This window comes from Aquarana catesbeiana, linkage group LG04 (assembly GCF_042186555.1).
Source record: "Aquarana catesbeiana isolate 2022-GZ linkage group LG04, ASM4218655v1, whole genome shotgun sequence".
In the NCBI taxonomy this organism is placed as follows: domain Eukaryota; kingdom Metazoa; phylum Chordata; class Amphibia; order Anura; family Ranidae; genus Aquarana; species Aquarana catesbeiana.
The window spans coordinates 598,776,706-598,803,567 of NC_133327.1; positions in this window are offsets into that span (position 1 = coordinate 598,776,706).

The following is a 26,862-nucleotide window of genomic DNA, read 5'->3' on the forward strand; positions in this document are numbered from 1 at the left end:
ATCTCTCTAAAACTGAGCTGTTAATATTCCCCGCCCGTACCGCCCTCCATGACTTTTCCATCAAAATCAACAATGCAACCATCAGTCCCTCCCCACACGCCAGGGTACTCGGTGTAATCCTAGACTCTGACTTGTCATTTCAGCCTCAAATCCAATCGTTGTCAAAAGTTTGTAGAATTCACCTCCGTAATATCTCTAAAATTCGCCCCTTTTTAACAAATGAAACCACCAAGCTCCTCATTCACTCCCTTGTTATCTCTCGCCTTGACTTTTGCAACTCCCTTCTCATTGGCCTGCCTCTCCATAGGCTATCCCCTCTTCAGTCTATCATGAATGCTGCTGCCAGACTTATCCACCTTGCCAACCACTCAGTGTCTGCCAACCCTCTCCTCCAATCCCTACACTGGCTCCCAATCACCCAGTGAATTAAATTCAAAATACTAACCACAACATACAAAGCCATTCACAACTCTGCCCCGAGCTACATCACCAATCTTGTCTCCAAATATCACCCAAATCGACCTCTCCGTTCTTCTCATGACCTCCTGCTCTCAAGCTCTCTCATCTCCTCCTCCCATGCTCGTCTCCAGGATTTCTCCAGAGCCTCTCCCATCCTCTGGAACTCGCTACCTCCATCTATCCGGCTATCCCCTACTCTTGCTACCTTCAGGAAAACTCATCTCTTCAGGAAAGCCTATCACGTCTCCAACTAATCTCCTACCACTTCCAACAGCTCATTCCCCACAGTTACAACCTTTTGTACCACCTGCCCCACCCTATTAGATTGTAAGCTCTACTGAGCAGGGCCCTCTTAATCCTCTTGTATCTTATTGTATTATAAGTGTATTGTCTCCCTTTTATATTGTAAAGCGCTGCGTAAACTGTTGGCGCTATATAAATCCTCTATAATAATAATATAATAATAATTAGTTACCTATCACCATTCACTGCCTGATCAATTTATGATGCTGTAGTAGCCTTGGTGCTATACCACTTACATATAATTACAAAAAATATATATAATTTACCCCAACAGAAAATTACTCCCATAATCTATAAACAAATACATCTAAAGACAAAGAGCAATTATTAGTGCAGATTCAGTATTTAGAATTTCTCCCTTTGTCTTTCTATGCAAATAAAACATGTTACACCTACAATAACCTTTAGTGTCAAAAATGTGCAATTTGCTGTGAATATCCACATAGAGAGCCCCATTGAAAAAGTTAATCTGGCAGAGATAGAAAGAGATAACAACTATTTACCCCATTTTAATGTTCTATAATTCATTCATGAATTAAAAAAAAATTTTTCTTATGAGAATACATTTTTATCTTTTATAAGGATCATAACACAAATCTACGGCTTTTCTGACATGTGATATTGCACATAGAGCTATTTAATACATAGCTGACTGTTATCATAGCAACAGATCTCAGTGTGATTCAGTCCTTCTGAGACTTAAAAAAGTATGACAGCTCCAGTAAATGACCATGCAGTGTTCTGTTTACTCCATCGTTACTTGACAACTTGTTAAGACAAAGTTTGACCTCATTAGCTGCTGTGACATATATAAAATATGTGTTAAATTAGAGGAAACACATGGATAAATATGCAAATATCACAGTTAACCCGAAAAAAAAGGACAATAAGAATTGTTTCATGTTGTTTTTAAAAAATAATCAGATGTCAAAAAGTAACTGTTTACATTTTTCTTACATTTTTTTTCACGTAAGAAAATATTTTTGAAGTATATGAAAAGTAAAGAAACCTTCTGTCTGACATTATCCACTGCTCTATGGAACATGATTGTGCTACTAAAAGGTGGATATTAGTGTTGCTATTGTTAATGTTAGAAATAGTTAAAAACAAAACAGAGTTTTGTGTTTTTAAATTTGTTGGTGGATCTTAGGGGGTTTTGACAAAGTTTTGCCATTTTAGCAAGAACTTTGGCATCAACAAAGAAAACAGGGTTGTTGGTGGTTTTTAATGATGTAGTGGATTTTATATGGTTCCTGAGGGTTAGGAAAGCTCCTATCATGCCAAAAAATCACTGTTAGACCCATTATTTTAGGGGGGGGGGGGGGTTGGAAAGAAAAATACATACTTTTTTTCTGTTGTTTATAAATGATATACAAATGTATTAATAGTATAGTACAGAGTTTAAAACGCTACAATAGTAAATGTACTGTTATTTATATGAAGTCCCATCTATTGGCATTGCCTGATCTCTACACATTGTTACATAATATGGTTGCTGTGGGTCCTTTGTAAATATCATGTAAGGCAGGGGACCTACACTGTTCATTGTGTTCTAAATACTGTCTGGTGTGTAATTTGTATATATTATGTAACCCTATCAATAAATGTGTATTGCAGATGGAACTACCTATTTTGTGTAAGATCTCTCAGATCTAGAACTTCCTTCTATAATCAGGATACATTTCAGAGATCTGTTCTCTATAAATACATTTGTCCTGCAGCATTGTGAATTTGTATGGTCACTAGGCCAAATATCCTTAGTTATTCCCTAGTGAGCCAAATGTCCTTATAATATAAAGAGATGCAGTGTACCATAATACTAGTATTATTATTAGTACCAAACAGTTGTTTTGACCATTTCAGATAACCGGCCATTTCTAGACACTGTTTTCAATCGCTTATTTGTAGGTTATTGCCCACACCATTCACCCACAGTTTTTACATTTAAGTTTGTGACCTTCTCCAGGACTAAATTATGGAATCTGGTTGATTGCTATGGACATCACCTCCCCCTCGCCTTTCTCCAGTTTACATAACTGAGTCCCTTGGCTTGCCCTTAGCTATTTTCTGGTGGATTAAGGGGCAATCGCTTGTGTATGGTCCTTAGCATGACCACCAGCTTATTGATCTTGAGAGGAACACATAATTACTCTCTGTGCAAAATGTGCGTTATTTGAGACCTGCAGCAAATGATTAGTATATGTTTATTCTCTTCTTCCCATGTTAAGGAAAAAATACTTTATTAGTCATAAACTTTTTACAGGTCAGAGTGTAAAACAAATTCACTGCTGACAACTAAAAGTGCTTGTCATAAATTTGTTGATAATGACTACATGTTCAAATTGCTTGCATTACTTGTTTATATCAGGTAGAAGGAAGCCACCTTTAGGCAACTAAAACTGTAGATTCCACTATAGGACTTGGCAGAATAAATCAGATGAATCAGCTTTTTCAGAGGATACTAGCAGGGTAAAGATGGAGACTGTCTTTGAAGACTTCTCTAACTAAGCCAGATTGTAAACTATTTGTATTTTCACATGTGTTTTTAGTCTTATATATGGCATATAGATGCAAGAACATTTATAAAAAGAAATTGTGACTGCGTGAATATACATTTATAGTTCCAATTATATTAACGGTAGGGTAAATAGTGATCTCTCTTTATAGCTGAATCTTTGAGAAAATATCTACTACATCAATGGTGGCTATTTATAATTGCTCTGCATATTGTAAGGTCACCTTAGTTAAACTAAATTATATTATAACACTACCAAGATATTTTCGACCAAACTTATAATTACACAAAGATATACATTGTGCTAAGAGTACACACATTTTAAAACTGTATTTTTAAGCATGAAATGCCATTAAAAAAACCTTTAAAACCCAACTGTGTTTACTGCCTGTATTTACAATGTATTACAAAGTCATGACCACCACTAGATGTCACCGCCGCTGTACTAAATCATAGGAAATGGCATCTCGGCTTTGTTAACGAAAGCTGAAAAAAAATAACCAGAAGGGCACTTTAAAGCTGTGCTGGTAATGTCTGAGGATTAGCATGAACTCACAAAAAAGAAAAGACATTACCTTCCAGTGCATTCAGTTCTTTCATATATATTTGCATAACATACTTGTATCTGACACAATTCTCTGTTTTTCAAAATAATTGATGTAGTTGTGCTAGAGATGGAGTACATCTGCCATCGCAAATTTGCAGAAACTATAAATTCTAAAAATTAGAGTTTGGCTTAAGTTTGTTTAATGTCTTTAAGAGTAAATTATAGCCGCCATTTGGATAATTATTTTTGTGAAAGGCTGGCTCGGATAATGCCTGAAGGGAATCCTAAGCTATTTAGTAGGTCATGCACTTACAGGGAAATCTGACCTTGGGGTCATAGCTGGTCATCAGAATATTCATTAAGTTGTTTACTGGTTTCAACACTATAATAATCAGTGTAAATTAGGAGTAAAGTTTGCAACAATATCAAATGTTTCTAAGCTGACTGCTCATTTTTAACAAACATAAATAGGTTTTAAATGATTTTAAACTTTAATATGATGCTAATGAAGCTATGCAAAAAGTAAACATTATATATATATATATATATATATATATATATACACACATATATATAAAACATATCTAGTTTAACTAGTTTAATCATAGTTTTATCCAATCCCTCTTGCCTCCTTTAAATTATTTAAAATAAGAAGGCCAATTAGTGCAAGGTTCAGATTTTCATGTTTACCCTTTAAAGCCTCCTCTTTTTTGTTTGTTTTTTTCTGATTATAATGGATGAATTAATTGAGCTCAACACAACACTGAATATGGAATTTAAAGTAAACTTGCCACAAACCCATATATGATTCAAAATGCATAGTCTGAGGTTCGCTTTAGTGTAAGGTTAGGCAAACTGCAGCACATTTTTGTTTATTTTGTTCCTTTTGAACAAAGTGTTGAAGGGTTAGAGCCACTGTCAGTTTTTTAAACATGCTGCGGTGCTTCTCCTGTACTAAAGGTCCCCACCTTTCAGTTTCATATGGCTACACTGTTAGTATGATCTCTAACCTTCCTCTTACACATATGCTATTAATACTCTTTATTTTGTATAATAAGTTTGTTAAAGAGGAACTGCAGTCTGCTCACATAATTTGTAATAAAAACATCTTTGCCATTCTGAAGCTTCCCTCCGACAACTTTGCATATTATTTTATATATACTGATTCTGTACTTGCCAAATATGCTGCAGAAATCTCCCTCCACAGAGTTTGGCTGCACCATTTTAACTGTGGGAAGCTGAAGCTGCTGCCTATTCACTTCCTGGATTTACACAGACACACAGAGGCACACCTCCAGCTCTGAAGCCCTGCAGCTATCATTGGCCCTCTTATGACTGGGGGTCAAAAACACAGATGAGCAGTAAACATAAGTAAGCAAGAGAAATACAGAAAAGACTCAGGCGTAGCCTGGCCAGTAACAAGATCAAGAAGTATTCCAGAACACAGGTCACAGAGATAAGAGCTGAGGACCATCCAGCAATGATACTAGGCAGGTCTCAGGCTGCTGGGTGCCAGGATGTGTGGGCATGCCCATGTGCCCATGTGTACACCATGTGTATGCATGTGTGCAGGCGTTATCATCCTTGAATGTCCTGTTAAACACGTACGGTATTCTCACATTTCTGTGCATGTGCATGAAAATGAACATGGTCGTCATGAGGTTCCTGACAGTAAGTCACACTTTGCAAGGGAATTTTCCCCAGAGCTTAGTGAATGGGGCTAATTTTCATTTTACAAAGAATGCCCAATCATGTACCAAGAAAATCTAACAAAACATTTTTTGCTTGCACATGATTGGATAATGGAAGTCAACAGAGCTTTGCCTGATTTACTAAGGTCTGGGGAAAATTCAATGCAATGTCCAACTTCCCTTGCAAATTGACAGTCTATTCGCCTTTAGTAAATCAGACCCTAAGGTATCAGTTTCACATTACTTCTCAAATTTCATGCCTTAGGATGAAAGACCTACTAAGATTAAACAGGGCCATTTTTTCTTCCTGAAGGACTAGATGATTTCTTAATAATATCTTAGGCATTTTTCTGTGAATGATGGGAACATACTGATTAGTTCATTAATATGCAATACTATTAACAGTAACATTTCCTGGCACTGCTAACAGATTAGTGATATACAATTTATAAGACATTAGGGTGATATTGGCAAACAAAGCCTTATTATAAGGTCAAGGTTTAAGACTCACACATCTTGCTTGCAACCCTTGGGAATGGGTTTGGTTATGCTGTAGTGGGTCATTTTGTACACAGACTAATGTAATCAGGCAGCATATTTCTATTTTCTCTGGCTTGCAAAGAATTCTAAAAGTATATACGTTTTCCCTAGTTTGATTAGTAAATCAACTGAAACTATGATGTTGTGTTTATTTTTTTGTAATTAAGCAAAAAATGTATACTAGGCAGAAAAATCGAAACCCATATAATGTATATATAAAAATGAATGTGATTTTTGAAAAACTATTTTTAATAATTTGACATATACATATCTATATCTATATAAATATATATATATGTAACCAGAATAACTAAAATCCCATACAAGCTTTAACTTGTTATTATCATTTTAAAGATCTCCTAATCCTGTCCTTCTTTCACCCTGTCACACTGACTTTCAATGAAGACTACAAGTGCCCATTGCAACTTTATGCAGGTGTGGTCCACTATTGCAACCATTGGAAACCTGCACCTGAAAAAAGGCATGCAGTCACTGCTAGCGTGCATGTAGGCAGTAAAGAGTCCACAGGGGATCAGCAACACTGAGATGCAACAAAGCATTAAAAAGGGTATAAAGGAATAATTTATTTAAAAAAAAAATAATTGTTTATGTTACACTGGGGGTTGATTTACTAAAACTAGAGATTGCAAAATCTGGATCAAATATGCATAGAAACCAATCAGCTTTCAGGTTTTTTTTTTGTCAAAGCTTAATTGAACAAGCTGAAGTGAGAAGCTGATTGGCTACCATGCACAACTGCAGCAGAGTTTGCACTCTCCAGTTTTAGTAAATCAACCCCACTGTGCTTTAGCAGACTGGATGTAATTTAAGTAGAGTCTACACCTACTTAAAATGTGGTTTTCTGTTCAGGGCCGATCCTAGGGTCACCGGCGCCTGGGTGCAGAAATATTTCTGGCGCCCCCACATGGGCGTGGTCATCTTACCAACTCCTCCCCTTTACAAATGTTTCTATGGCAATGACTCAAACACAGAGATGCTCCCCTAAGAAGTCTTTGTTACCCTAGGATCCTCCCATGATCTTTTAACAATAAAAAAAAATACAGGAAGAGCGTACACTAATGAGACCTGGAGGGGAGTCTCTCTGATGCACACAAAGAGGGCTTCTGTTAGAGAGTCTGTTACATAGTACAGGAGATGGTCAGAGACTGCAGACATAGTACAGGAGATGATCAGAGACTGCAGACATAATACAGGAGATGGTCAGAGACTGCAGACATAATACAGGAGATGATCAGAGACTGCAGACATAGTACAGGAGATGATCAGAGACTGCAGACATAGTACAGGAGATGGTCAGAGACTGCAGACATAGTACAGGAGATGGTCAGAGACTGCAGACATGGTACAGGAGATGGTCAGAGACTGCAATCATAGAACAGGAGATGGTCAGAGACTGCAGACATAATACAGGAGATGATCAGAGACTGCAATCATAGAACAGGAGATGGTCAGAGACTGCAGACATAGTACAGGAGATGATCAGAGACTGCAATCATAGAACAGGAGATGGTCAGGGACTGCAGACATAATACAGGAGATGATCAGAGACTGCAATCATAGAACAGGAGATGGTCAGAGACTGCAGACATAGTACAGGAGATGATCAGAGACTGCAGACATAGTACAGGAGATGGACAGAGACTGCAGACATAGTACAGGAGATGGTCAGAGACTGCAGACATAGTACAGGAGATAATCAGAGACTGCAGACATAGTACAGGAGATGGTCAGAGACTGCAGACATAATACAGGAGATGGTCAGAGACTGCAGACATAATACAGGAGATGATCAGAGACTGCAATCATAGAACAGGAGATGGTCAGAGACTGCAGACATAGTACAGCAGATGATCAGAGACTGCAGATATTGTACAGGAGATGCCCAGAGACTGCAGACATAGTACAGGAGATGGCCAGAGACTGCAGACATACTACAAGAGATGGCCAGAGACTGCAGACATACTACAGGAGATGGCCAGAGACTGCAGACATACTACAGGAGATGATCAGAGACTGCAGACATACTACAGGAGATGATCAGAGACTGCAGACATAGTACAGGAGATAGCCAGAGACTGCAGACATACTACAGGAGATGATCAGAGACTGCAGACATACTACAGGAGATGATCAGAGACTGCAGACATAGTACAGGAGATGATCAGAGACTGCAGACATAGTACAGGAGATGGCCAGAGACTGCAGACATAGTACAGGAGATGGTCAGAGACTGCAGACATAGTACAGGAGATGGTCTGAGACTGCAGACATGGTACAGGAGATGGTCAGAGACTGCAATCATAGAACAGGAGATGGTCAGAGACTGCAGACATAATACAGGAGATGATCAGAGACTGCAATCATAGAACAGGAGATGGTCAGAGACTGCAGACATAATACAGGAGATGATCAGAGACTGCAATCATAGAACAGGAGATGGTCAGAGACTGCAGACATAATACAGGAGATGATCAGAGACTGCAATCATAGAACAGGAGATGGTCAGAGACTGCAGACATAGTAAAGGAGATGATCAGAGACTGCAGACATAGTACAGGAGATGGTCAGAGACTGCAGACATAGTACAGGAGACGATCAGAGACTGCAGACATAGTACAGGAGATGTCAGAGACTGCAGACATAATACAGGAGATGATCAGAGACTGCAATCATAGAACAGGAGATGGTCAGAGACTGCAGACATAGTACAGGAGACGATCAGAGACTGCAGACATAGTACAGGAGATGGTCAGAGACTGCAGACATAAAAGAGGAGATGGTCAGAGACTGCAGACATGGTACAGGAGATGACCAGAGACTGCAGATATTGTACAGGAGATGCCCAGAGACTGCAGACATAGTACAGGAGATGGTCAGAGACTGCAGACATAGTACAGGAGATGCCCAAAGACTGTAGTTATGATACAAGAGACGATCAGAGATTGCAATCATAGTACAGGAGATGGTCAGAGAAAGCAATCATAGAACAGGAGATGATCAGATACTGCAGACATACTACAGGAGATGGCCAGAGACTGCAGACATACTACAGGAGATGATCAGAGACTGCAGACATAGTACAGGAGATGATCAGAGACTGCAGACATAGTACAGGAGATAGCCAGAGACTGCAGACATACTACAGGAGATGATCAGAGACTGCAGACATACTACAGGAGATGATCAGAGACTGCAGACATAGTACAGGAGATGCTCAGAGATTGCAGACATAATACAGGAGATGGTCAGAGACTGCAGACATACTACAGGAGATGGTCAGAGACTGCAGACATAGTACATATTGGCCGATCGGCCCTCTAACCTGACCCAGCGATACAGCAACGGTTCCTCTGATCAGGAGTCAGCTCACTCTGAATTGCCCATGGTGACTCCGCTGTATTCCTGCAATGACTCCATTCCTTTCAATGCCAGCCATGGCGCTAGGCTGTGTGGCTTTCCCTCTGGTGGCGCAGGGCAGCAGGGTTCTCTCTCTGATGGTGTTCTCTCAGCACTGTCCTCTCCCTCTGGAGTCCTGGGTGTACTTCCCTGAAAACTTTCCTAGGCTGCTGTCTCTCTCTCTCTCTCTTTCCCATTCAGCTGAGCATGCTGTGTGGTCTGCAGTTTCCGTGTTACAGTGGGGCTGCCAGTTCTCGGGACTATATGTCCCACAATCCTCTTCTCTGCTCCTTTTTTCTTTTCCATTAGTACATACCCCCAGGACAGACCCCCCTCCATTAGTACACACCCCCCAGGACAGACCCCTCTCCATTAGTACAGACCCCCCCTCCATTAGTACAGACCCCCCCATTAGTACAGACCCCCCTCCATTAGTACAGACCCCCATATTAGTACAGACCCCACCATTAGTACAGACCCCCCCTCCATTAGTACAGACCCCATTAGTACAGACCCCCCCTCCATTAGTACAGACCCCATTAGTACAGACCCCCTCCATTAGTACAGACCCCACCTCCATTAGTACAGACCCCCCCATTAGTACAGACCCCCCAGGACAGACCCCCCTCCATTAGTAGAGACCCCCATATTAGTACAGACCCCATTAGTACAGACCCCCCCTCCATTAGTACAGACCCCATTAGTACAGACCCCCCCTCCATTAGTACAGGCCCCCCTCCATTAGTACAGACCCCCCCTCCATTAGTACAGATCCCCCTCCATTAGTACAGACCCCCCCTCCATTAGTACGGACCCCCCAGGACAGACCCCCCTCCATTAGTACAGACCCCATTAGTACAGACCCCCTCTCCATTAGTACAGACCCCATTAGTACAGACCCCCTCTCCATTAGTACAGACCCCCCAGGACAGACCTCCCTCCATTAGTACAGACCCCCCAGGACAGACCCCCTCTCCATTAGTACAGACCCCCCCCTCCATTAGTACAGACCCCCCTCCATTAGTACAGACCCCCCAGGACAGACCCCCCTCCATTAGTACAGACCCCCCCTCCATTAGTACAGACCCCCCAGGACAGACCCCCTCTCCATTAGTACAGACCCCCACATTAGTACAGACCCCCCAGGACAGACCCCCTCCATTAGTAGAGACCCCCATATTAGTACAGACCCCCCTCCATTAGTACAGACCCCCCTCCATTAGTACAGACCCCATTAGTACAGACCCCCCCATTAGTACAGTCCCCTCCCATTATTAGTACAGCCCCCTCCATTAGTACAGCCCCCTCCATTAGTACAGCAACCCTCCATTAGTACAGCCCCCCCTCCATTAGTACAGCCCCCCCCCTCCATTAGGGTACATATATACACCCGGGCGGCAGCTGAAGAGGAGAGAACAGTGTGCACTGCAGCCAGCCACGCCGCCCGGGTGAAGAGCAGAGGAGTTTAAAGTAGGCAGGAGTGGGAGACACAGAGCAGAATGTGTCGGGCACGGACCGCTCCTCCGCTCCGCTCCCCTCCCCCCCCCGCGCGACATCACTGTGCGGCTGGTCTCTCTCTACGCAGAGACCAGCCGCTCTGCTTCCGATATCTCTCTTTCTCTGACAGGAGGAGGGAGGGGCTTGAGCAGCACACACAGCGGCGGCGGCGCCTTTCTTCTTTTAACACCGGCGGAGAGCGCCGCCGCCGGATGCAATCAAGAGGAGGAGGAGGAGGGAAGGGAGCACTCTGGCGCTTCAGCGCCCCCACCTCTCTGGCGCCTGGGTGCACTGCACCCCGTGCACCCCGTCTAGGACCGGCCCTGTTTCTGTTGATTACTGCTTTTCTGTGTAGCAGTGTGGGTGTATCTCCCTTCTTTCTTTTGGATTGCTCTCTATATAATTTTTTACTGAAAGCTTTAAATGAATTTGCAGTAGAAATACATGAGCGTAAATAGTCTTAACTGTCAAAAAAAGGTTTTGTTAAAGTGGTTGTAAACCTTTATTTATTTCCAGTGAAGTGACTGGCCTCAGGTGATACACAGAAATGAAAAAATCCTCCTACATAAGTTGTACCTGTGGCAGGCTCTAACCCTATCCACAGTCTTCTCTTCAGCCGTTTAACCTCCCTGGCGGTATGATTATTTCGGATTTTAGGTGCTGAAAGCGGTACAATTATTTTGCATGGAAATTTGGCGTTTTATATTGTAGGTCTGTAAATCTTAACAATAACACACTTAAATCTGTCCAAACCAGAGTCTAGTAGATATCCCGGGTATGATAAAGTTTGAAACACAAAAACATAAATTATAATATAATAAATAAAAATAAATAATTAAAAAAAATTAAAAAAAATAGTAATAAAATAAATTTCCCCACAATTCACTATCGCTCAATTCTGCAAGTGTTCTAATTTACTATCGCTGTTTTCTAGCTGGTCTAAAGCCACTTTTGACGTAAAGGGACACTTTTTGGTTGCTATGGACAATCTCCAGTTTCCAGGCAGAAAGAACAGTGTATATCATGTAAAACTGCATGCAGGGCATGGGCCAGAGCACTGGGGACAAAAGGGATGTGAAATCATTTCATACAGTACTGTAATCTGTAAGATTACAGTACTGTATGTGTTATGATTTTGACATTTTTTTGAATTTGCCGCCAGGCTCCGCCCCCGTGCGTCGCGCCGCTCGCAGGGAACGGAGCCTGGCACAGAGAGGCTTCGGAGGAGGACGGAGCCCTCGGACACTGCGGGGGACATCGCAGGATCCCGGGGACAAGGTAAGTAACGCCGCCCCAGGATCCTGCAATGCGATCCCGAGTGTGGCTCGGGGTTACCGCTAATGGTACTGAATTTTAACCCCGAGCCACACTCGGGAATACCGCCAGGGAGGTTAAACTCCAGAATGTGTATAGCTTGTCTGAGGTTTCAGAAAACAGGAGGCAGAGAGCTAAAGTTACACACTGCAGAGCTCAGTGAGGAGAGCTCTGAGAGCTGATTGGACCACTGCAGACTGTGATTGGATATTGGTATTCAGCCTGTGCTTTTTCCTCCTACAAACCTGCTATCCGTGTGCTGTACAAAATAGCAAAGTCTGAGTGGCATTACTCTTCCAGTATAAATCTTTTGGTTCAGGGGACTATGCAACAGTGGCAGCTGGTGCTCCAAATTTTTTTTGGGGGGCGCAAACAAACTGAAAAATTCAGAAAAAAACCCCATCAAACGCAGCCACTGTGGCATCAATTGCCGTCACTGTGCCCATCAAATGCAGCCACTGTGCCATTAAACGCAGCCACTGTGCCCATCAAACGCAGCCACTGTGCCATTAAACGCAGCCACTGTGCCCATCAAACGCAGCCACTGTGCCATCAAACACAGCCACTGTGCCATCAAACGCAGCCACTGTGCCATCAAACGCAGCCACTGTGCCCATCAAACGCAGCCACTGTGCCCATCAAACGCAGCCACTGTGCCCATCAATTGCCACCATTGTGCCATCAATTGCTCCCACTGTGCCCATCAATTGCTCCCACTGTGCCCCATTAAATGCTGCCAGTGTGCCCCCCCCCCCCGCCATCTCACCGTCTGCACTTGCCCTGTCTCGTGGTGGTGGGAAAGCTCCTCGATGTCTTCTCCCATCCTCTATTCCTGTCCTCTGCTATGATTGGACGCCTGGCATCCAATCACAGCGCTTGTCATTTCAGCCAATCAGGTGATGGGTAACAGATCCGAGCACCTGATTGGCGGAGAGGTGGTTTAGTGTATTCATTTGCTTTTCTAACACAGCTGAGTGACCTGCGAGCACCCAGCACCTTCAAAACCACCTCCCCCCCGCTGTAATTCAGGCACCCTGTGCTCGAAAATGGGCCGAGCGCCTGAATAGGGGGTGGAAGTGGCGGCCATAGATAGATTCATGCAATGCATGAATCTATCTATTGGTGCTCGAGGGGTGGCTGGAGAGAGGGGGTGGCGCCCATGTGCCCTTATGGACGCACCACCACTGCTACGCAGTGTTAATGTACAGCAAATGCAAATGGAGGTCCTATTTAAAATATACATTTACATTTTTAACTTGTACACAACTTGTCAAAATGGAAGCATGAGTATTTTATATCGTCTAACACGTCTGCTTAAATCACTTTCTATAGGCCAAAATAATCAATGATGGGGCAAGAGTTCCATCATTGGGGGTGGTGCTGGATCTCCATCGTATATATACATGGAAAGTGGACAGATGTCCAACATTTTCAGATTTCAAAACTTTGTATTTTAATTTGACTTTTTTAGAACTTCCTAACAACATTTACCAACTGGATGAACTTTAGACTATTGATTCTACTGTTTGTCTCAATAAAATTACCAGCTCATCCTGTTTGATTACATACCTATAGTAACTATCTAGGTTTTACAGTTTATGTGGCCTATTGGATTCAGTCAATATATTACCTGGATTTTCAGTCTCAGAAAGATAGAGTTATTCATTTTAGTCATTAAAATATATGCACACCTCCATTTTTTTACATTTCCATGATTGCTTATTTGCCACATATCTATATTTCATTGTTTTACTGTACCGTGATAGTCCAAATTGCCCTTGTGGCGGCCTGGCTGGGGAACAGGCTCCCAATCTCTTATTCCTAGAATTCTGGATGATGGTACAAGTCTATTTATTCTATCTATAGCAACTTACTAGAGACCACACTTATCTTTTCTGAGATGGGAACGAGGGACACCTTTTAGCAAAAGTACGTAGGCATAGGACACTGACACACCCACTGCCACGCCCCCTTAAAGGAGAATAGTACCAAAAAAACCTGTTTAGTTAAACCCACAAGTGCTTTTTTTACCACTGTTATTCCTTTATATTGGAATAATAAAATTTACAAATGCAGCGATTTAGAAATTGGATGAAAGGTTTAGCACTGTAAAACACTTTTTGATAGACAAATAGTGCTTTTCCTATACAGCTATATAGATCAGACCAAAATGAGGGACAAATGAGGAGGAAAGAGGGACAGAGGGGCTTTGTTCCAAATCAGGGACAGTCCCTTGAAATCAGGGACAGTTGGGAGCTATGTGTAAATGCACTATTTTAAGTATGTTAAGCAGTATGCCTGACTGTACACAGTGTTATTGTTGATTATTATGTGAATCTGTTGAAAAAGCTTTACCTAGCAATCCTGCTGGTAACAATACTTTGGCTGGTTTCACATGGCTTTTTCCATAGGCCGCATCCGCCTGCTCAGTAGGGGAACTACCTGCTGAGCAGGCGGATGACAGCTCTGCATAGTGGAGCGGACACAGACACAGTCCCACTGTTTTTGATTTACTGTTTTTGGCGGACAGGTTTGGGTCGGATGCCGCCGGGTGTCAGCGGACATAGGGAGCTAGGGAGGGTCTGATTAGGTCTGCCTGAAAAACTGACAGATGGACCTGATTTGAAAGCTTGTGTGAAACCAGCCTTTCTGTTTCAGGCTGACAATGCTGAGCTGCTGCTTTTCAATTAGCAGCAGTGTTGTGAGCCTGCTGTGTGCACTCCTTCATTTGGCCAAATGGCTGTCAGGTTTGCAGGAGGCAGGTGAAGAACTAATAGTCAGCCCACCTGCCAACTGAAAGAGCATACATGACAGCTGAAAACTTTGTTGCTAAATGCAAGGCAGCTGCTTAACCTTGTCTGTCTGAAACATTGTATTGTTACTGGCTGGATCTTTAGGTAAGAAAATTTGCAATTCACAAAAAAAATAGAACACAAGAAATGTATACAGTCACATGTGACCCCCTTATTTACTGAGAATTTGATTTTCATTTTACATACACTGTAAGTAAATGGATAAGTGATCAACTGATAGCCTGTAATAGCATATAACATAGCTTGACTTGCTTACTTGTCTATCTATCGATCTATCTTTTTTCCTAACACTTTATAACATAGTTTTGTATTTAACCTTAAATATGCTTTAATAAACTAATGATTGAGATATATATATATATATATATATATATATATATATATACTTTTTTTTCTTCAAATTTTAACATGTATCTCTTTACAGAAAGCATACACAGATTATATATGTGTTTTTTTCTATATTCTCATAAAAAAATAAATTATTTTGATCCAGTTTTATTACCCTGATGCATCTTTGCCTGAAACTGTTGAATCATAATAGTTTTACTGCTTCCCATTGTTTTTAGTTAAAACACCTGGGATGATGTCATTTGTGAGACTTTAAAGCAGTTGTAAGTAGGCACAAAGGAAATCAAAATCAGCTTCCCAAGATGAAAAAAGAGGATTACATTGTGAATGTATAAAAAGCATCAAAGAGAATGATTAGTATGATCAATTTGACAAAGTAAAACCATGACCTATAATAAAGGGATTTACAGATACAAGGCTGATTTCTATTGAGATACTGAGGTACAGTATGGTGGGGAAAACTAAAAAACAAGTTCAGCATACATATACAGAGGAAATGAAAATTAAATTACATTAACATCTGCAAGACAGCCCTAAAAATAAAACATAGAACATAAAACACAAATTTTACTTTAACACCAGCAGCAGCAGAGCATCACTTTTTGTTGAAGTAACAAGAAGATTACTGGTTACATATTAACCGGTTCCCAACCGGCTCACATACTTATACTACAGCACAATGGCACCACTGCGTGAAACCCCGTATTGGTACGGGGTTCCCTTTAAGAGCCGCAAGAGGACAAATCCCTGTTCTGTAAGGGAAGACGAGACATATTGTTTGTTCCTACTAAGTAGGAACAATGATACGTCTCCTCCTCCAGTCAGTCCTATCCCCATACAGTTAGAACACACTGAGGGAACACATGTTTAACCCCTTGATTGCCCCCTAGTGTTAACCCCTTCCCTACCAGTGACATGTACACAGTAATCAGTGCATATTAATGCACTGATCGCTGTATAAATGTCAATAGTCCCAAAAATGTGTCAAAAGTGTCCAATCTGTCCGTCGTAATGTCACAGTACCGCTAAAAATCGCAGATCACCGCCTTTACTAGTAAAAAAAAAAAAAAATAATAATAATAAAAATGCCATAAATCTTTTCTATAGTTTGTAGATGCTATAACTTTTGCGCAAACCAATCAATATAGGCTTATTGCAATTTTTTACCAAAAATATGTAGAAGAATATATATTGGCCTAAACTGAGGAAGAAATTTCTTTTTAAAAAACATTTTTTGGAATATTTATTATATAATATTATAATATTATTAATAATAATAATATTTAATAATATAGAAAATAATATTATAATATTTATTATAGCAAAAAGTAAAAAATATTGTTTTTTTTTTTTTCAAAATTGTCGCCCTTTTTTTGTTTATAGCACAAAAAATAAAAACCAGAGGTAATCAAATACCACCAAAAGAAAGCTCTATTTGTAGGAAAAAAAGGATGCAAATTTCGTTTTTGGTACAGCATTGCATGACTGTGCATTTGTCAGTTAAAGTGACGTAGTGCCAAATTGTAAAAAGTGCTCTGGTCAGAAAGGAGGTAAGTCCTCATGCACACGGACGTTTTTACAGCTGCTTTTTTGAGCTTTTTTTGCAGCTTAAAAAGGCCTGTCTATGTTAGTCTATGGCTTCATGCCCACCTAGACGTTTTTGAGCTGCAAGTGGCATAGGCGTTTTTAAGCTGTAAAAAAAACCCAGGACCAGTGGGTTCTGAGAGACGTTTTTCAGCTGTAAAAACGCTCTAACGCTGAAAAACGCTCAAAAACGCTCAAAAACTCTCAAAAACGTCATTCACCAACGTTTTTTAGCATTTTTGATCCATTGAAAAAAAAAAAAAAAAAAAAATTTTGAAAAAAAAAAAACGCTCAAAAACGCTAACGCGGAAAAACGCTCAAAAACGCTAAAAAACGCTATTACAAAAACGCTGAAAAAAGCTGAAAAAAGCTGAAAAAAGCTGAAAAAAAAGTCACTGCTAAAATACTGGCGTTTTCATAACGTTTTTTTAACAGCCTGTGTACATGAGGGCTAAAAGTTTCCGGAGCTGAAGTGGTTAATGATTTCAACAGAAGCAGCAGCTGTATTAGGGTATATATATGTATATACCGTGGGGACGTAAAGTATTCAGACCCCCTTAAATTTTTCACTCTTTGTTATATTGCAGCCATTTGCTAAAATCATTTAACCACTTCAATACAGGGCACTTAGACACCTTCCTGCCCAGACCAATTTTCAGCTTTCAGCGCTGTCGCACTTTGAATGACAATTGCGCGGTCATCCATCACTGTACCCAAACAACATTTTTATCATTTTGTTCCCACAAATAGAGTTTTCTTTTGGTGGTATTTGATCACCTCTGCGGTTTTTATTTTTTGCTAAACAAATAAATAAAGACCAAAAATTTTGAAAAAAATAAAAGTTTTGCTTTTGTTTCTGTTAAAAAAAAATTGTAAATAAGTAAGTTTTCTCTTTCACTGATGGGCACTGATAAGGCGGCACTGACAGGCACTGATACGGCGGCACCGATGAGGTGACACCAATGAGCGGGCACTGACGGCACTGACGATGGGCACTGATATGCGGCACTGATGGGCACTGGTAGGCGGCACTGATGGGTGGCACTCATATGCAGCACTGAAGGGCACTGATAGGCGGCACTGATGGACACTGATGGGTGGCACTGGTTGGCACTGATGGGCACTGATAGGCGACACTGATGGGCAATGAAAGGCGGCACTGCTGGGCACTGATAGGGTAGTGCTGATAGGGGGCACTGATAGGCAGCACTGCTGGGCACTGATAGGCGGCACTGCTGGGCACTGATAGGCGTCACTGATGGGCACTGATATGTGGCACTGATGGGCACTGATACGCGGCACTGATATGAGGCACTGATGGGCATCCCTGGTGGCACTGGCACTGGTAGGCATTGAAGTGGGCACTGACTGTCAGCTGCCTGGGCACAGATTGGCAGCTGCCTGGGCACACAGTGGCATTTCCCTGGTGGTCTAGGGGCATACCTGGTGGTCCAGTGTGGATCGCTTCCCTGGTGGTCCTGGGCGGCTTCCCTGGTGGTTCTGGGTAGGATCCGAAGGGGGGCTGTGCTGATAAACAATCAGCACAGACCCCCCCTGTCAGGAGAGCAGTTGATCGGCTCTCCTCTACTCGCGTCTGTCAGACGCAAGTGAGGAAAAGCCGATAACCGGCTCTTCCTATTGACGTCCAGTCAGGATTTTGAAACCACTTTGCCGCAGTCATTCTGCTATATGGCGGGCGGCAAGTGGTTAAGTTCATTTTTTTCCTCATTAATGTACACACAGCACCCCATATTGACAGAAAAACACAGAATTGTTGACATTTTTTCAGATTTATTAAAAAAGAAAAACTGAAATATCACATGGTCCTAAGTATTCAGACCCTTTGCTGTGACACTCATATATTTAACTCAGGTGCTGTCCATTTCTTCTGATCATCCTTGAGATGGTTCTACACCTTCATTTGAGTCCAGCTGTGTTTGATTATACTGATTGGACTTGATTAGGAAAGCCACACACCTGTCTATATAAGACCTTACAGCTCACAGTGCATGTCAGAGAAAATGAGAATCATGAGGTCAAAGACAGAATCATGAGCTCAGAGACAGAATTGTGGCAAGGCACAGATCTGGCCAAGGTTACAAAAACATTTCTGCTGCATTTAAGGTTCCTAAGAGCACAGTGGCCTCTATAATCCTTAAATGGAAGACGTTTGGGACGACAAGAACCCTTCCTAGAGCTGGCTGTCTGGCCAAACTGAGCTATTGGAGGAGAAGAGCCTTGGTGAGAGAGGTAAAGAAGAACCCAAAGAAGAATCATTAAAGTGACACTAAACCTTCGTTTTTTGCTTTTTTTTCTAAATAACAAACATTTCATACTTACCTTCACTGTGCAGTTTGTTTTGAACAGTGTGGCCCCAAACCTAGTCTTCTGGGGTCCCCCCGGCAGCGCTCGCAGCTCCTCCTTGCATTGGTGTGCTCTCCCAGGGGATTACCTTGCGGGTGCGCTCCCAAGTCCAGCATTTGCATCTATAGACACAGAATGCCGGACTCGGCCCCACCCCCCCGCATCATTGGATTTGATTGACAGCAGCAGGAGCCAATGGCTGCGCTGCTATCTATCTATCCAATCAAGAGCCAAGAATCCCAGGCAGAGAGGAAGAGCGCGTCTCAGCCGAGGGATCAAAGGGCTCAGGTGAGTAAAATGGGGGATCTGGGGGGCCAGTCATTTGCAGAAGTTTTTTCATCTTAATGCATAGGATACATTAAGGTGAAAAAACACGAGGGTTTACAAACCCTTTAACCACTACTCTCTGAATTCTGTCCTTTAGCCAGTTTTCTATCCATCTACAAATTGATCTTTCCAAGCCTGTAGACTTTACCTTACACCTTAGCCATGTGTGGGGAACTGTGTCAAACGCTTTTGCAAAATCCAGGTATACCACATTCACAGCCACCCCTCTGTCCAAGGTTTTACTTAACTCCTCATAAAAAGAAATCAGGTTTGTTTGACAACTTCTGTCTTTGATGAATCCATGCTGTCTGTTGCATAAAATATTTTTTTCCAACAAGAACTCGTCTATGTGGTCCTTTATTAAACTCTCCAGTATTTTCCAGACTATAGAAGTTAAACTAACAGGTTTATAGTTACTTGGTAAATACCTTTTTAAATATGGGCAAGACATCGGCCCTGCACCAATCCCTGGTGCAGTCACATATATGACCATAGCAAGACTTCACTAACACCATGGGTAATAACATTATCCTTCTTTACAGATAATGTGATTATTGTGAGCCATAACCAAACCATATTTACACTTTCCAGAGATTGGTGGAGCTCTTGGCACTAGTATAAAGGACAATTTACGGGTATTTATTTATTTTATTTATTTATTACAAGTACTTATAAAGCACTGTCAATTCACATCAGTCCCTGACCTCAAGGAGCTTACAATCTAAGGTCCCTAACTCACATTCATACATACACATACTTGGGCCAATTTAGACGGGAGCCAATTACCCTACCAGCATGTCTTTGGAGCGTATGTATGCAGGCCAGCTCTTTGTAACCCAATGAACCCAGCAGAGGTCACTATAGTAGTGATTAAAAAAAAAGTCAAAAGTTAAAAGTGTCAACAAGCAGCTCTCTGACTGGTGCCCTGCTCAGCCCAAGATAATATATTCTTTTAATCGTGATCCAGTGTGCTGTGTAGTCTTTTTTTTTTTTTTTTTTTTTTGCTACAAGCCCAGATGAAGGGGGCCTGGTAAGCCCCCAAAACACAGTGGGGTTGATTTACTAAAACTGGAGAGTGCAAAATCTGGTGTAGCTCTGCTTAGAAACCAATCAGGTTTTTTTCTCAAAGCTTAATTGAACAAGCTGAAGTTAGAAGGTAATTGGGTACCATGCACAGCTGCACCATTTTGCACTCTTCAATTTTAGTAAATCAACCCCATTGGCTATGTGACTCTCACTGGCAAATAAAAATTAACTGGATATATTAAACATTGTTGGAACCCGCACTTTTTGACATTTTTTAATTTTTTTTTTGCAAACAACATATGCATCAAGAATATTTTGTTTTGCAGTGCAAACCTGTAGAAAGAATTATAAGGGAACAATTATTTAATTTAATTTGGTCATCGCTTTAAAAATGTAGAAATGATTGAATATATAATAATAATTAAAAAAATATGGATTTACTCATTACTGCTTACATGCTTTTTTCCTAGCATTTTATTTCTTTCTTTTTTTTTTTTTTTTGTGTGTTTGTTTATAAATATTCGGCTTAAGAAAGACAAATGCTAAATAAGTTTGCCACAAATCTTCAGCTTACTATGATCTCAAAGTGCACTCAACATTTCTTTCCATTTTACCAAGATACTGGCTAATTTTCTTTTCACTGGGAAAAGGGGTGTGATCTTTAATAATGAAGACTTAATTGCAGATATTTTTAAGCATACAAGAACGTTTTTAATAACTAAAGCTGCAGGAGGTTTATTGTTTCAAGCACTAAATCTGAAGATTTGTATACTGATTAGCTCTAGAGATGTTCCAATCCATGAAGTGTCTCCATTATTATCATATGTATTATTTGGCAATTATTATTTGCAGTTTCCTCTCAAGCCTCTATGGTCTGACTTATCTTTGGCTCAAAGTAAATGACTTATCTTTGTCTCAAAGTAAATGACTTCCAACAAACATTGCATGCAGGGATTAATAACCTTTTAAATATGATGTAAATATAAATTTTCATGGGCATGACTAACCTGGTGGGTGACTTACTGTTTAGAGGATAGGGCCCTCTCTGCATGGAGATTGTAAGCTTTACATGCATTTTATAGGGTTTTGTCACTTTGTCCAAAACTAATAATAATAGGTGATTAAAGCCAAACTCCAGGCAGATAAAAACACATACACTAATGCAGCTCAGTATACATTAACCAGTTCCAGCCTGCCCATGGTATATTTACTGCGTAAATGACATTGGCAGGTTGGATGACGTACATGTATGCCAACAGCTGATGGTGCACAGCGGCGCTCCCTCGACCCCTGGGCCACGCAAAGCTGCCCCTGCTTCTTTAACCTCCCTGGCGGTATGATTTTTTCGGATTTTAGGTGCTGAAAGCGGTACAATTATTTTGCATGGAAATTTGGCATTTTATATTGTAGGTCTGTAATTCTTAACAATAACACACTTAAATCTGTCCAAACAAGAGTCTAGTAGATATCCCGGGTATGATAAAGTTTGAAACACAAAAACAAAAATTATAATATAATAAATAAAAATAAATAATTAAAAAAAATAAAAATAAATAGTAATAAAATAAATTTCCCCATGATTCACTATCGCTCAATTCTGCAAGTGTTCTAATTTACTATCGCTGTTTTCTAGCTGGTCTAAAGCCACTTTTGACGTAAAGGGACACTTTTTGGTTGCTATGGACAATCTCCAGTTTCCAGGCAGAAAGAACAGTATATATCATACAAAACTGCATGCAGGGCATGTGCCAAAGCACTGGGGACAAAAGGGATGTGAAATGATTTCATACAGTACTGTAATCTGTAAGATTACAGTACTGTATGTGTTATGATTTTGACATTTTTTTGAATTTGCCGCCAGGCTCCGCCCCCGTGCGTCGCGCCGCTCGCAGGGAACGGAGCCTGGCAAGGAGAGGCTTCGGAGGAGGACGGAGCCCACGGACACTGCGGGGCACATTGCAGGATCCCGGGGACAAGGTAAATAAAGCCACACCAGGATCCTGCGATGTAATCCCAAGTGTGGCTCGGGGTTACCGCTAATGGTCCTGATTTTTAACCCCGAGCCACACTCGGGAAAACCGCCAGGGAGGTTAACCACTTCAGCCCCGGAACATTTTACCCCCTTTATGACCAGAGCATTGTTTGCGATACGGCACTGCGTCGATTTAACTGACAATTGCACGGTCGTGCGACTTTGTACCCAAACAAAATTGACGTCTTTTTTTCCTACAAATAGAGTTTTCTTTTGGTGGTATTTGATCACCTCTGCAATTTTTATTTTTTGCGCTATAAACAAAAAAAGACCAACAATTTTGGAAAAAAAGCAATATTTTTTACTTTTTGCTATAATAAATATCCCCCAAAAATATATATAAAAAAAAAATTGCTTCCTAAGTTTAGGCCGATATATATTCTTCTACATATTTTTGGTAAAAAAAATCGCAATAAGCGTATATTGATTGGTTTGCGCAAAAGTTATAGTGTCTACAAAATAGGGGATAGATTTATGGCATTTTTATTATTATTTTTTTTTTCTACTACTAATAGCGGTGATCTGCGATTTTTATCAGGACTGTGACATTGCAGCGGACAGATCGGACACTTTTGACACTATTTTGGGATCATTGACATTTATGCAGCGATCAGAGCTAAAAATGTATAAATGTCACTGGCAGGGGAGGGGTTAACATTAGGGGCGATCAAGGGGTTAACTGTGTGTTCCTGTAGGGGGGTGGGCTTAGTAGAACATGACAGAGATCACTGTACCCATTGTGGGACACCTGCGAACATCGAGTCCATGGGACCAACGGGCACGCTCCTACGGTGCACTTCGAGAGCTTTCTCGTGCCGCGAGCAGCATTCACGCGCTAGCTGGCTTCAATGGAGGGACATACGGGTACGCCCATTTGCCCAGCCGTGCCATTGTGCTGAGGTTGGCAAGCAGTTGAAATAAAATTTTAAAGAATTATTACACTATATGGATGTCTATCATTATTACATGTGATGGCAAACTGAGAGGAGAACCTGTGAGCCTTACATCATTAAAATGGGGATGAAGGCTTTTATACCTATACAAAAACGCAATGTGACCTGTATGCGAACATAGGTCCACTGTTCAGGTGAGCTCCTACCTTGCACATTGGTGGAACTTTGGTTGGTGGAATCATTTGAAGTGAAGTAACATAATCAAAGAATCGTTTATTGCACCATCACAACATTTTATTGGACGTTTTATTTTTGTGTACTGTCTGGATTTATAGAACTGGTGATTGGGATCACTGCCCAGCAGGGCATTTGGATATTTTCATATATATTTTTGTGTTCTTCGATGCATTTAGCACATTATCTAATGTAATTACTTGTTTAATTGTTTACTTAGAGCACTGATATTTGTTTTGTTTCAAAGAAATGTATTAAAAGTTTTTTTAAAGTACATGCATAAAGATAATACAATCAAATACATTTTTTGTAAAAGAATATGAACAATAGTTAGGCTACAAAACATAGGATACATCAAATTTAACATAAAATATTAGCTAGCTTGGTTGAGGCCGATAACATTGTTTCCTAAGTACCTCAAATATGTTACAAATAATATAACCTCGCCCGGTCCTTCTTGGGGAGGGATTGAGCCTAAACCTGAGGATCAGGTTACATTCTTGGGTCTGTCTAAGCACGTGAAGGTCCCCCCAAATTGGAAGGTAGGGGTATTGGGGAAGAGGGAAGAGAGAAAAAAAAGAAAAAAAAATGGAGGGGGAGGGAGGAGGTATTGGACAGATGCTCTGTACTAGATTCTACTGTCTTTGGATAAGTTATACTAGAGGTGTTCTGTGGGTGTGGGTCCCGGTGTACAGTGTTCGTCAGGACGAGTATGTTGATTAAAGCGTGTGTGTATAGTCCTAGGAGCCCAGGAACAAGGGCCCTTGTCTCCAGGTTCTTTCTTTCAGCGTGGGTCAAACCTGATATTTGTTTTGACGGTCACCTTAGTTAGTATCCGACTGAAATTATTCACACGTTTTGATACATTTTTCACACATTTTATGACCATTATTTAAATATTATCTTTTTCTTATTGGTGGTTTATTGGGGATTTTGCACCACACTGTATGTCTTATTTCAGTAATCTACTTTGAATGCGGAGACACATCAAGTTTTTGCAGTGATATCCTTTATAATATTATTACCTACATCAAATACTGGGTAGCACATGAGTGGTCTGTCTTCCCTTAACTGTTATGAATGGATTTCATTAATAACAGCTGTGCTTAGTATTGTGATGCTATGATTAGCCCGGAGCTATCACATAGTACATAGGCCAATCACAGCACCCTGTGCCATGTGATAGCTGTGGGCCAATCACATCACACAATAGTAATCACAGCTGTTATGAATGCAACCCATTCATGACAGTTTAAAACATTGCTGTTACAATGATCATTGCTGTAAGAGCAATGAAAGTGTTAAAAAAAAATCTCTGATCATCACCACCTCTGATTAAAGTGTGTAAAAAAGAAAAAAACTTAATAAAAATAAATATCATTGATTTTTTTTAATATGCTGTCACCAGTCAGTATCCCTGATCACTGCCAAACCAGTCATATTATGATGCTGTAATGCACTGGTGACAGTATGTAAAAATATAAATATATGAAAAAATGTATTTAATTTATTTATTTTCCAAAAAATTGTAACAAAAAATTACAACTTCAGAAAACTCCCCATGCCTCTTATTAAATGCCTCTGATTGTTTACTTTGCAAAAAGGGGTAATTTTGGGGATATTTGTACTGCCCTGGCATTTTAAAGGCCTCAAGAAATAAGAAAGGCGTCAGTACATCAGGACTGATCAATTTTCAAATATATACAATATACCATAGTTTATAAATGCTATACTTTTCACACAAACCAATTAATATACAATTATTGTGATTTTGTTTTACCAAAGACATGTAGCAGAATACATTTTGCCCTAAATGGGTGCAGAAATGTGATTTTATTGGATACGTTTTATAACGGAATGTAGAAAAAAAATCACATTTTTTTGGGCTATTTTTGTTTATACAGCAATCTAGTGATCAAATATCTTATATAGTGATCAAATACCACCAAAAAAAGCTCTATTTGTGTGAAAAAAAAAAACTATATACATTTTATTTGCATACAATGTTGCATGACTGAGCAATTGCCAGTTAAAGTAGCGGAGTGCTGACTACAAAAAATGCACTGTTTTTGTAGGGGTAAAACCTTCCTGCGGTCAAGTGGTTAATAAATAAAAAAGTGTATTTTTAATGTGCAATTACCTAAATATGACTTGGTATCAGCTTCTTGCAATCCCAAAATCAATGGCACTCAAACCGGGATAGGGAAGGCAGGACTAGGAATCAATCAGGTTTGGAGCATGCAAATGTGTTGATAAGTACCATGCTGGCAGAAAAGAGAGCAGAGGAATGACATATTATAATTAGTCTGTTGCTGCTCTTTTACTGTTCAGTCAGCAGACTGGTTGTTGGAAGGAGGCACCAATGTATTACTTAACTGCAAGAGGTGTCAATCAAATGGCTGTTTGTGTGAAGGGGCTTTGTAAAACAGCTCCCATATAGCTGTGTTTGCCCCATATTGGCACTATATGTCCACACTCTCAAGAGTAGCGAAGTTAGCAAATAAGAGTTGGAAAATCTGCAGGATAGAGTAGAGACTGGTGAGAGAGGGATTACTTTGTCTCGGATGGCCAGCTTGAACATGTATTGCATGGTAACTAAGAATCTCCATTTTAAAAGCAACAGTTTGCTATAGGAAAGGGTTAACAAGTGGCAACTCTTTTGTTTCTCATGGGCTGCATACATGAAACTATTTGAACCTGAACGTTCATTTCTCCATTTATACTGCATGGTGCAGGTTGGAAACTATAAAGAGCAGGGATATCTGAGTTTCTATATTACTGGCTAGAAGCGTATACTTATTCCCCGTACACACGATTGGAAATGCCGCCAGCAAAACTCCGATGAGGGGTTTTGGTCGGAAAATGAGACCGTGTGTATGCTCCATCAGATTTTTGCTGGTGGAATTCCAGCCAGCAAAAGATTGAGAGCAGGTTCTCTATTTTTCGGTTGGAAAAAGT